General features: G+C 42.4%; 1 long non-coding RNA gene across 1 annotated transcript in view; it reads right to left on the reverse strand.

Annotated features, from left to right (window-relative positions):
* The window catches only part of LOC132956746 (uncharacterized), a 166,278-nt gene that overhangs the window by 1,003 nt on the left and 153,123 nt on the right, over positions 1 to 12,152 (reverse strand). The gene's annotated exons all lie outside the window — the stretch shown is intronic.

Consider the following 12,152-nt stretch of genomic DNA (forward strand, 5'->3'; position numbering starts at 1 on the left):
AGTCGAAGTGTATTCATTAATCCATTCATACAGTATCACATGCCAACGGCGAAGCAGCGAGAGAAACTTGGGTTAAGTGTACACATCGGACATGTGGCTGCAGGGGCTGGGGATTGAACCCCCCTCTACCACTGAGCCAGAGCCTAATAAACTGCATGAGTGTGAAAGATGTGGCGTATTTCTCATTGTTTCATTTAACACGGGCAGAAGAATGCAGCAATTTTCCGCATTCAATGACTGAAAAAGGGCTTTAGAAAGAAGATGTTTTGTTAGGCAATGAACAGAAAGAGAAAATGTTGTAGAAATGAAAGAATGCTGTTGTCCTCGGTGTCAGCTTTGTGGCTTCAGAGAAAGTGCTCAGAAAGGAAGCAGTCATAGCTATCAGCTGAGGATCTGGTAGTGAATGGGAGCCTGTGGCAAAAGAATCTCTGTCCTGAGGGCTTTAGGCTCAGTGCATAACAGCGGACAGAGAGATACCCAGGGGGAAAACTTTTCAGTCTGGAGAAGGCCAAAGTCTTTTTAGACAGAAATCACAAAGAAAGGCAGGTTGGACAATAAATACTCATATGTATCTCTCTGAGTCACCATAGGGACCTCTTACAGAGAAGATACAATCATTTCATCATGTCACACTGAACACCCACCTTATCTCCTGCTGTTGGGAACAGGGTATGAGTCAACCTCACCAAAGAAGTCCATTGCTTTTACCGTCATCTGATGATACAGAAAGTTCATGGGCATAAGTCAGGCCTCAGTGTGGGACAATCATGTTGAGCAAGAGGCTGATACATTTGTGGAGTGGAGGGTGGTTAAATATGCACCCTTCATATGCTCTTATGGCTGGATTTACGTTCATATAAGAAGAAGGGCAGACTTTTCCTGCACACCCACTACACACCCTGGACGTGATTCAACAGAGCACGTTCAGTCACAGGCTGATCACCCTGAGGTGCAGAACTGAACGTTACAGGAAGTCCTTTCTCTAAGCTGCCATCGGACTGTTTAATGGAGAATAACGCACAATGAATACAAGTACTCATATTTATTTATTAATGCACTTTAACAGATTTTGCACACTAAAGGTTCATTACATTTCTAGGGTGTCTTTTATTTATAAATTCCAAAATTTTAGTCTAGTTTTGAAAAAAAAATGTTGTCTCGTTTTATGAGCCTAGATGATATTTGTTCAGTTTTTATGTCGTGTCTTGAATGTGATTGCAGTTGCTGCTGTGACGGTGTAATTTCCGCCTCTCTTGAGGAATACGTGAAGCCTAATTAACATTTTAAAATTTCTATATTAATCATTTTAAACTTAGTATTGTTAATGGTGCCATCCCCATACACACCACTTTGTACACAAAAGGCTTATCTTTAGGTATTTCAGTGCTCAAATGGTCCCATTTTCCTGCAGCCAAAACCGGAGGCACTTGCCATAATCATGATTTTGGAAAGTGGTTGCAATGGTTCACTGAAAATTCACCCTTAAACAATAAGTAGCTATCATCATATTACTGCAGTCTGTTGTTGGAAATTGTTGAAATTGGTTTGTAAATTTGGCCCGTGTTCTCTCTAATCATACATAAAAATCTTCTCCGATTCGAACCATTAGGCTAATCGTCTGCTTGCTGTGTTTTCAACCCAAGGTGAAGGTCAGTCCAGGTGTGTGGGCCGTCCAGTTTTCGGTGCCAGGCCCTGCGGACACTTCAGAGCCACCGTCAGACATGAAGTAACCAGCCATGTCGGATATTTCCATGTTTCCAATGTTCACTGTTCCAGTCTGGATATCACCTGCTCCTGGGAAACATCCATCTTCCGAGATGATGGGCCTTGCCGTATTCCTCCTATCTATAATTCTTTTACCTCTAAACCTTCCCCTCTTCCCCTTTACCCTCACTTTGCTCTCTCTCTCTCTCTATCTCTCACTCTCTCCACAGTCGCTGAGGGATAGAGAGCTGTTAGCAGGTAATGAATGCAGCGGATGTGTGATTTCAGAAAGTGTCTGTAGGGCTAACAGAATGGGGAACAAGAGGACATTTTTTCTCTTCACTCCTTGTCCGTGCTCAGGGGAAGATGGGAGAATTTTGGTTATTTTTGCCAGGCTCTGAAGGAGAAACGTAGTAATTGGCTCCCCTCGGAGACTGGCTAGCGTCAGAGCAAAAATGTGTCCAATTTGTTGCAGCCGGTTCATTCGGCACAGCCACATATACCATGTATAATAGATGTGCGTCTCTCTCTCTCTCTGTCTTCAGGGCAGATGAAGCAGCTCTGATTTTCACCCCGTAGTGCGTGAGCAGGAGGGGAGTGAAAACCCAGCTCCATGATTGGATGACATGCTGGGTGATACATTGTTGAACTGCTTTGACCGCTGTGCTGAGAAAGTTAGCATCAAGAAGCTCTCAGTGCTGAAATATACATAAGTATCTCAGCTGCTTATATATAGATGAAGTACAGTATGTGCGCTGTGTGTCGACAGCTGTGCTCTGTTTCCCCTTAGTGTCACTGTACCCTGTCGGGAAATGTCTGACATCCACCCCGCTTTGTCAGACAAGATCTTTTTTTTCCAAAGAAAAGAAAAACATCTTTTACCTTGTTTACATCTTAACCAACACTTCTCCACAGGTAAGACCTTTTCATCAACTTACAACCACACTCTCTTTCCTTAGACTTTAGAAAAGGGGATAAAGTTGACAAAGAAAAAGCAAAACATTGTGCAAATTAGAGAATAAAATGATCAGATGTTTTTTTCCGCTTTCAAAAGAACAGGTTGTACAAACCATGGGTGAAGTTGAAGAGGATGTTGGATGTTTTTTTGACAGCCATTCACAAACCCTCCATCATCCATTATCTTTTTGAATGGAAAGAAAATTACAAGATGGTTGTTTCCCATTACTCTAAGAGTGTGCATTCCTAAATATAGACAAAAACTAGAGGCACCATCTCAATGTTTGAACAACCTGCTGCTGTAATGCCACAATTTCCCAGTTTGCGATCAATAAAGTAATTCTATTCTATTCTATTCTATTTAATTCTATTCAATGCCCTGGTGATTCCACAATAAAAGATACAGCGATGAGCCTCGGTCATATCTGCGACGGGATAAAAATTGTGTTGCTAGCGCTGCGAGGCTGACTGTGACATGTGTATGCAGTAAGACAGCACGCCAGGAGGCCCAGGAAATCTCATTCCCCTGTATTTTCTAGCTGGCTTGGGCCAACCTCGAATGAATGATAAATGAGCTCTTACTGTATGTGTGCAATCCTCACCAACATCATAAATGTCAGTGCAGTTGCTGTTATAGGATTGTTACGACTCAAAAGGAGAGAACAATACAACTCATGAACCATATACAAAGAGCGTGACTTTAAGATCTACTACTCTCTTCCTTTGCCAAAGGTTTTTTACAATTACAGCAATAGCAATTAATGTAATTACATCCTTCAGCAGATGAATCACTCACTTCTCTCTTACCAAGACACAATGTCTGCAGCAGACGCCGCTCAGTGTTTCATCGAAAGTCATTGCCATGGTTACACAAGAAATATGAGATATATTCCACCTTTTAGCTCTTGAGTCAGTATAATACTGGTGTGAAAGATGCTGAAACCTGATCACACAACTCCCTGCAATGACTTTAAGGTAATTCCATTTTGTATTTTTTTTAAAATCTTCAAACTGTAATTTAACGAGTGGCCAAAACAGCGAACTATCAACTGAGGGCCAGTGTGAAGATTTTATTTGGGAAGATTTTAGATTAACCACACACCCTTATTTAACACAAATCTGTGTAGGTGCCCAAGCCAATTGTAAAATGGGAAATATTTCTGCCATAAGCAACAAGGTCATGTTTTATATTTTAAAAAAGGATGTCCATCATGGCCATGTGCAGCCAAAGACATTCAGCCTTTTGTGCTCCTACACGCTTTCTTATTGCACAAAAATCTCAATTCTCTCTCAAGGACACTCCCCGCTCTCCAATTGTTCATCTGCAGCGGCGGTGATGGGGAATGTGAACGTTAAATGACCCTGAACTTGATGGATTCTGTTTTTGTGAGATTCCCTCAGGGCTAAGTAGCCGTTTGACACATGTCGTTGCCATGGTAAATGGAAGCGACGCTGGAAAGGCGGGAGAGTCCGTCGGAGGTTAAAGTATTGCACGATTGGCTGGATGGACACTAAACAAAGAAGGGGTATCTTAGCTGAGGGCCGCTGATTGGGCAGAGGGGGAACAGCGTGTTCCTGGTTGGTTGAGCAGTGTGTCTCTGGATCCTGGACACACACTCACCATGTTCTCATCTGCTCCTGCTAATTAGCTGTTTGCCTGAGAGAGCACTGTGCTGCCCGCCAACCCCATTAGCCAAACAAACTGTCCCCATGAATCCCTGCTTCATAAACAAACAGACACACAAGCACAATCATACCCATCTCTCCTTCCCAGCTCCTACAAGTCTGTGTCCATGGGAATGACAGATTGTATTTATCTAATACTCCAGACCTTTTGAGTGATGTGTTGATGCTGAAATTGCAGGGTGGGCTCAGTTTAAAGATGCCCAAAATGGAATGTGTGAGGGGGCGAGCTCGTCTCTCATCCTCCTTCTACACTGCTCAAGAAGCATAATGAGCCATCAGCTACTGCTGACAACCTAACATCAGCTGGCCAATTAATGCCCATACTTCTTTTTTAATCAGGCGCCTGTGCAGACGCCTCAATCCAACAATATCTGGGCCTGGCTATTTGGAGGCTGCTTCTCTGTGAGGCTCTATAATGATTTCCTCCAGAAAAGCAGACTTCACATTCTGCCACATGATTAGTACTCAATGGGAGCGTGTTGGACAGAAGCCTGGAGGTAAAGTGTTATATCCAGTGGAGAATCAAAAAGCATGCATACTATGCCACACAATAAATACCATTAGGGAGCGTTTGCATGAAGGACCACTGAAAGAGGGCTTCAAGAGTTAAGCAGCTTGGATGCTTCAACAGTAACTGCACGCATATGTTTCAAAGAGAGAACCTACTTGGTTAAGATGCTAATTGGTGTTAAAGAGCTGAAATGACATAAACAGTCCTTTGAGAGGCCGAAAAAAAAAGATGGAAACAGATGTTGGAAGAGGCAACAAAGGGGAGCTGCTTCAAATGAAGTGGAGAATGTGACAAAGAGACACATCTTACCATTACCAAGTCAACAGAAGTAGCCCGTTTGCACTGCCAAGAGGAAAGGGGCGGGGTAATGGGAATGAAAGGAAGGAGAAAAAGAAACATATTGAAAAGTAAGAGTGCTCCAAATGGTTCTGTCAGAAGATAAGGAGAGCTATTTGGTTGTGGCTGATGCTGTAGAAACAGGTCACGCATCGCTACTTTTGACAACTGCTCAGGCTGCTGTCATTCAGTGGACTCCTTATCAGGCTTAGCCCAGCAATGGAAACCCACCACATTTCCCAGAGATGCTTCGGTGAAACATGCATGATTTCTGATCACATTTTCCATGTCCTGCAGTACGTTATTAGAGCGGGGATATGAACTAGAGCTAGACACCCTGAATGCATCATTCTTTTCCATCCTCCCACTGGAATAAAGCTGCTCTCCACTGTACCATGCCTGGTTTATGAACCAGCATCGATTTATATGTTAATTATATCCTGGGACTGATTTAACAAGCTCTAATGTAAGTCTGAGGACTCCTAAGCTGGCTGGATCTCCTTTATCTCTCTTCTCTTTCCTCCATTTCCTTGCACTCTTCGGCCCTGCATCTGCAGTCTTGTCACGGAGCTGACACAGGTTATCCTGATGATAGCAGATGTCATTTAATGTGATCTCCAGGGGGGAGAGTGAAGGGGCTAAGGCTAATGGAGAGTGGAGCAAATCTGATTTCTGTTTGACAATATTGTGCTCTTTCCCAACTCCACCTGCCAGATTGCTTTGAACGTAGAGCTGAATACAGCAGCTATAGAGGCTGGGGGCAAAACAAAAGGGTGAGGTTGTTTGTTCTATGGCTGCAATCAACAGCTTCTGTTCCTGTACATTATGTTTCCACCTCAAACTACAGACAGGGAACTTGTTTGTTGTAATAGTGCCAACAGCGATGTTTGCACCACACTCTATACAGTGTTTGTGGACTTTCAACATCTGAACTCTCATCTGGTTTTAAATCGAACACAATAAGCAACTAAATATTGGCTGCATACATTAAGCTATCATGACAATATATAAAAACAACATAACAGGCCACAATCAGTTGCAGTGAGTTCAGAAAACCATTGCATCAATCCTTAAAACGTTTATTATCGCCATTGTTCATTCATGAATTCCTAGAAAGGAAACAAATAGTGTCACTGACATTTCTAAATCCCCATAGGAAATATTTTTTTTTGCAGTGTACATGCATGATATTATTGATGTATCTTGGGGGCAGAAAAAGATGGACATTATTGGTAAGCAAATAAATCATGCAAAATGTTAGCATGCTGTCATGAGAAATGTTACCATCATGCAGGCCCGATAAAGGTCAGTGGTAACATATGCACTGAGATGTGGAGAGATGGCTCATGACTCAAGTCTCAGAGTTGAAGTCATGGTGACAGGTTGGGCAGGCCAAGGGCTCACAGGGCAGACATCTCAAATCTTACATTTAAATCTGCAGCTGCAGAGACGTACGGTGCCACGGCCGTATGACAGATCAGTCTCTGTCACTGGAGGTAAAGCGGAATGTCAGCTTGGGATGCCGGACCCTGATTAACAACTTCTTCTTCTGCCCGTCTGCCAGGACCAACACAGCACTTTATTGTCAGAGGATCTAAACTAGATAGAAGTTTATCAATAAGATGATAATGGCCTGCCTGTTGCTAAACATAGCAATGACTGGAAATGTAGACGTCGATGTCTTCATCATTAAGAATTTTTATAGACTGAGAGCTCTCATTTAATTGAAAATTATTGGATTGAAACAAAAACAATGTCTCAATCTCACAAAATAAAAGATATTGATGAATACCAGTCCTCCTCATTTAAAAACAACACATTATCTGTAATTTGACACCAAACTTGTAATTTCCTTAAAATAAAACAATTTAAATGAAAATTGTTATCATGCAAAACTATCAAAATGTATTTAAATTGGATCCAACCCATGTTTTGTTTTCCTAATAAGGAGTCTGACAACAAAACAGATCCTTCGCTTGGTAACACAAAATAAATGAGGCATGTTCCAAAATGATAACCCACACAGTTTATATAACATACAACAATAATGTGTTAGTACAAAGTGTCTTGGGCAACTTGTATGCCAAAAAGAATTGGCAAAATTTAAATGCGGAAAAAAAGTTGCCTTGAATCTCCGGCTGTGACCGACAACTAGGTCGTGCTGTTTATTGTTGGTGATTATGTCAAAGGACTGCAGGCAAGAAAATAAATACAATAGAATACATAATGCCATGCTAAATTTCAATAAAGCATTTTGAGACATAAACGTCCTCGCAGCACTTTTTATAGTGCAATTATATCAAAAAGATACAGATACTCAGCCAGCAGAGCCGTTTCTGCTACAGAGATTCTGTGGAAACCAGATAAAAGATCTTATATCTTGATGTACATATCTGTATAGGTTAATTGAAACTAAAAACCTCTACCATACAAAGCTCATCATATATTGTACGTGTTTTGTTACACTGAATTTAAATTGAGGGTTAAGAGTTCATTCTAAATATCTGATGTCAGAGGCATATTGCTGCACACACTGGGTCCCTCTTTAGCATCTGATTGGGCACCCTGCTGTTTGTACAGGGTGGATGCACAGCTGTGGGGCTCTGGAATTGTTTACAAACCTGAAATGCACAACACATATTGAGGCAGGTATGCAAACAGATAATGCAAACATACGCATGATGGCACGCTTTGCATGAAAGCACCGGCATGCACAGACGCACCTTCAGACAGCGTAGAGTAATAGAAATGAACGCTGATGAACAAAAACTCTCAGTGTGCTTGGCAGAGCAGCCAAATGGTCAGATGTACTTTTGAATATGGAGGAGAACAGACTCTGTTCATTCTGTATGCATCATGCGTTCCCAACATACCCCCTCATCTCTTCAGATGACACAAGAACCCTGTAATTAAATGTGACTTCTGTCATCTTTCCGACTCAAACAAATGAAATGCCAACAAACAGTCCAAGGGCACTTTATCAAGTCTAACCTCCCTGCCAACAGACTTTAGGGTGGGCCAAAGAAGGGGAGTGGAGGGGGAAAAACATCAGATGGATGCCTTTTAGATCAAAGTTGGCCAGATGCAGGATGAATATGCCGTTGTGGAATAACAAAAAATCTTACGGCCATCAAAGGACTCTTTTCACCCTGAAGAGAAGTGCTGAGGAACATTTCCAGCTTAGCCTGTGTTCTTACCATCAAAGTAAATGACTCCTCTCACTATGGGCCTTCACTGCAAGCGGCTCCTGTCAATAATGAGTAAGCAGCTCTTAATCTAATTTGACAGAGGGGCTTCAGCTCTGCTGAAAAGTCGCCCTCTCCATAAAGAGTAATGGAGATATCACTGGGCATCCTTGCATCCTTCACAGTGTGAAATGAGAAAAGTAAGATAGATATGGAGGGTCTTCTTGTTTGTGTTTACACATGCACACATGTTTCTTAAAGACGGTACAGGTCGCTGTAGTTTATCGCAGTCAAAGCTTAATTTCTGTCTTTGGTGCGAGTTCACTGGTCTTGTGTTGGGATCAAAGTGCTCAAGCAGTCATGCCAAAATATATTGACTGTGACTGATTTGATTATTGACGGGTGGCTGCTTGGTTTCACTGGCTGACCCCCCTAACACTGTCCTATGTAATGCCCCCAGCATGGTAGCCCCTCTGCCCCCCTTCGACTCCTCGGCACTGCCTTAACCACCACCACAGGACTATGGTCAGACTGCCCTGTCAGCCAGTCACGCCAGGCCCGATGCTAATGCGATATGACCACTCTCAGGCCTCCACCTCTCTTTGTCATGTCAAGGGCATATATATTCAGCACTATCAGTGTGCAGCGGCTGTACTCACTCCAGTGCCCGTCACGCTGGCTCTCTAGCCGAGGTTAGAAGCCCTCTTAGGCACTAAAGGTCATTGAGGATTTATTTCTGTGACGGCTTTGCTAGAGACTCAAGATACTTTTGGCAAACTTCAGCAGTCATGCATTAAACTAGGACAAATAAAGTTCTCCACATTTGAAACTCTCATTAGAGGTAAGATGAGTTAAGATTGCTAAAATAGTTGTTAAAAATGTTTCTTTAACAGAATAAAATCTGTCCTGCTGTGTATAATTTTTCAAAATAAGGGTTACTTTTTGTTATCTCTTATGCTTAATCGCTCCAATATTTTCTTTCAAACCATTAGAATAGTATAATTTCACATCACAAAGCTGAAGTTTTTACAGTGTATTAGAAAAAAAAGATTTATTTTGTGCAAGATTAGCATTCTGCAAAGTCAAGATGCTACCCGGCAGGCGGGAGTGACAGGTCGGAGATGGCTAGAGTTTTCCCAGAATCATCAAAAGTTTAACAAGCGTCTGTCAAACAATATGAAGTCTCTCTGTGCAGTGTTATTCAATACTGATCAAAAGGTGACTCATTCTCAGAGAAAGCCTTCAAGCATTCCAACACAAATCTCCCCCTGCTACACTTTAGTTAAAACTAACATCAGGCCCGCCTTCAGGGTCATTGTTGGCAGACCATTTGTCTTTCACACCTGTCTGTACTCACATATGCAAATCTGATTAAATATTGAATAATCACTTTAAATCCATACCAATCAGCGCTGTGACACTCAAGTAAAATGACAAGTGGGTCACAACATCTGTCATGCAGCTGCTGTTACATAATCTTGGATAATTCACTGAGTTTCACACAGATTCTAATGTGTGATGAGAAATGCATTTAAAATGTAATAAATTATTCTTGCAGCTTGAAAACAGGAGTAAGAGACTATTTCTCCTCTCAATTTAACAGAAATTTAAATTCAGATTAGTCGACTGGACTAAAGTTAAGAATACACACACAATCAAAATTTAGCACAATCTTTTTAACATGGCTAAACACCATCTAATAGCACATTGTATACAGCCTATTTTATTGTTATTTCAGTCAGAAGAAGAAGATTGGCTTTATTTCCATTTTGAGGCTTGATTAAAGGCTTATTTCACTCTACTTCCACAAGGTGCTTACCCTTATTCCACATCTGATAAGAAAACCGATAGGACAGTAGGCCAGGTTTGTGTAAGATACAGTTAAGAGTATCCTAACATTATTCCTGAGTTTGTCCAAGTGTGTGAGCCGATACCGAAGCTGAGTGCAGAGTAGAAGGAGAAAAGAACGAGACAAACATGTTATTCTTTGCTACACTGCTGGCATAGCGGGTCTCACAGCGTCATCATCAGTCTGAGTCATCTCATTTTAATATGCTTCTTTGATGAGCTGGTGGTGAGGGGAATGTCCCCTGAGACTACACGCACACACTTACACAATCTCACACACACAGAACCCATCTCCACTCAGATTTCTTATACACTCAGACATGTGGTTAGCAGTCGCTTCTACACTGCAGATCTGCACATTAGCAGCATCACGCATGCCTCGTTTTGGAGCGCTGCGATTGTCCCTCCTCTGGTACGCACCTTCTTGTCTGTCACACAAGCACACACACACACACACTCTTTCACATTATTTGCATGGGTAAAGAAATCAAACTGACATATGCACGTGTGCTTTCACACATCTTTGACCCACACGTGACCACGCGCCACCAGCTAGCATGAGAGTTTAGCCGACGGCCTGTGTATGTGTGTCCATGCGTATTTAAGCAATATGTGTGTGCATATAGAAGACTGCGCTCGTGTTACAGTGTAGCACTGTAGGTGGGATGGTCGCATGTGCAAGTTAAGCACTTGTGGCCTCCAGGGCAAGATGTACTGAGAAGGAAAAAGGTTGGGGGGGGGGAGTCACGCAAGCATTTTTCTCAATAGCTGAGACCCTCCTGAGTAATCTCCCACCATCTGCCTGTCCATGCAAACAGATGTCTGAGCTGCAACTGCAAGGAAGAAGCATTGCACCATCATATATTGAGAAAACAATATTGGTAAGAAATCAAATGAGTTGTTGCCTGAGGGCTGTTTGGGATGTGCGGGCAGTTTGAGGCAAATGAAAGAAAAACACTGTGTGTATATTTCTGTTTATTTCCTTCTCTTCTGGTTCAGAAGCTGCACTCTTACCGAGGGAATCTAGATACACAGTTAGGGCAATTTACCATTTATTTTCTCATCTCTTTTCAGCTACCTCCTCCTCTTTCCAAGAACGGAACATTAACCGTGCTTGACTACATTTGTCGGGGCTTCTTTGAGTCTCCTGCTAACGACCTTTCTGTTTAAATAAGTAAGCGTCTCTCTCCCTGCTCTGCGTCTCATTGGAAAGTGACCTTGCATGATGTCTGCAGCCCTGTGTCTCCACATATTAGGGCACTGAGCCTCAGACTGCGAGAGCGAGGTATGGGGTGGCAGCGGGGACACCCCAGCTTGCTTAGAGTGATCCAATGGGAGGCTTTGGTTTGAATCTCAGCGCTACATTCTGCGCGGCTGCTCCAAGCATGAACTGGCAGCGCAGTAGGCAATTACCGCCACTCAGCCCGCCATTTACCAGAGGAACTGAGGCTGCAGAATGGGCCAGCACTGCTCGCTTTGGATTGAGCTCAAACGGGGTCTAAGCACGAGAGACACGCTGCTGAGGAGGCAAGGGGTTCTCGTTTCAACATGTACAAACATCAAGACACTCAAATGTGTGCATATGTGTACCTCCATGCCGAGAAAAATAAGAACTTTGAAAACCCGAGCTGACAGAGGAAATAAGTGTGAAGGAAATAGAATGTCCAACTCGAGAAGAAGACACACAAAATAGGACATTTGATTTTTTTTTGTGTGAAAAAACACAAACACACACATTCTTGCATCCTCCATTTGTGCTCTAAAACACATGCAAAAATAAGCTCAATAAAAGATACTATTTGTAAGTATGCAAGCCCATTACGATCTGTCCTGTATCTTTGAAAAAACACATTTGTTCTTTTTTTCTCCTTTGAAATACAGTGGTCACGAGTGCAATCCATTCCAGTTTCAGGTGTCATTAAGAA

This window comes from Labrus mixtus, chromosome 22 (assembly GCF_963584025.1).
Source record: "Labrus mixtus chromosome 22, fLabMix1.1, whole genome shotgun sequence".
Taxonomy (NCBI): Eukaryota; Metazoa; Chordata; class Actinopteri; order Labriformes; family Labridae; genus Labrus; species Labrus mixtus.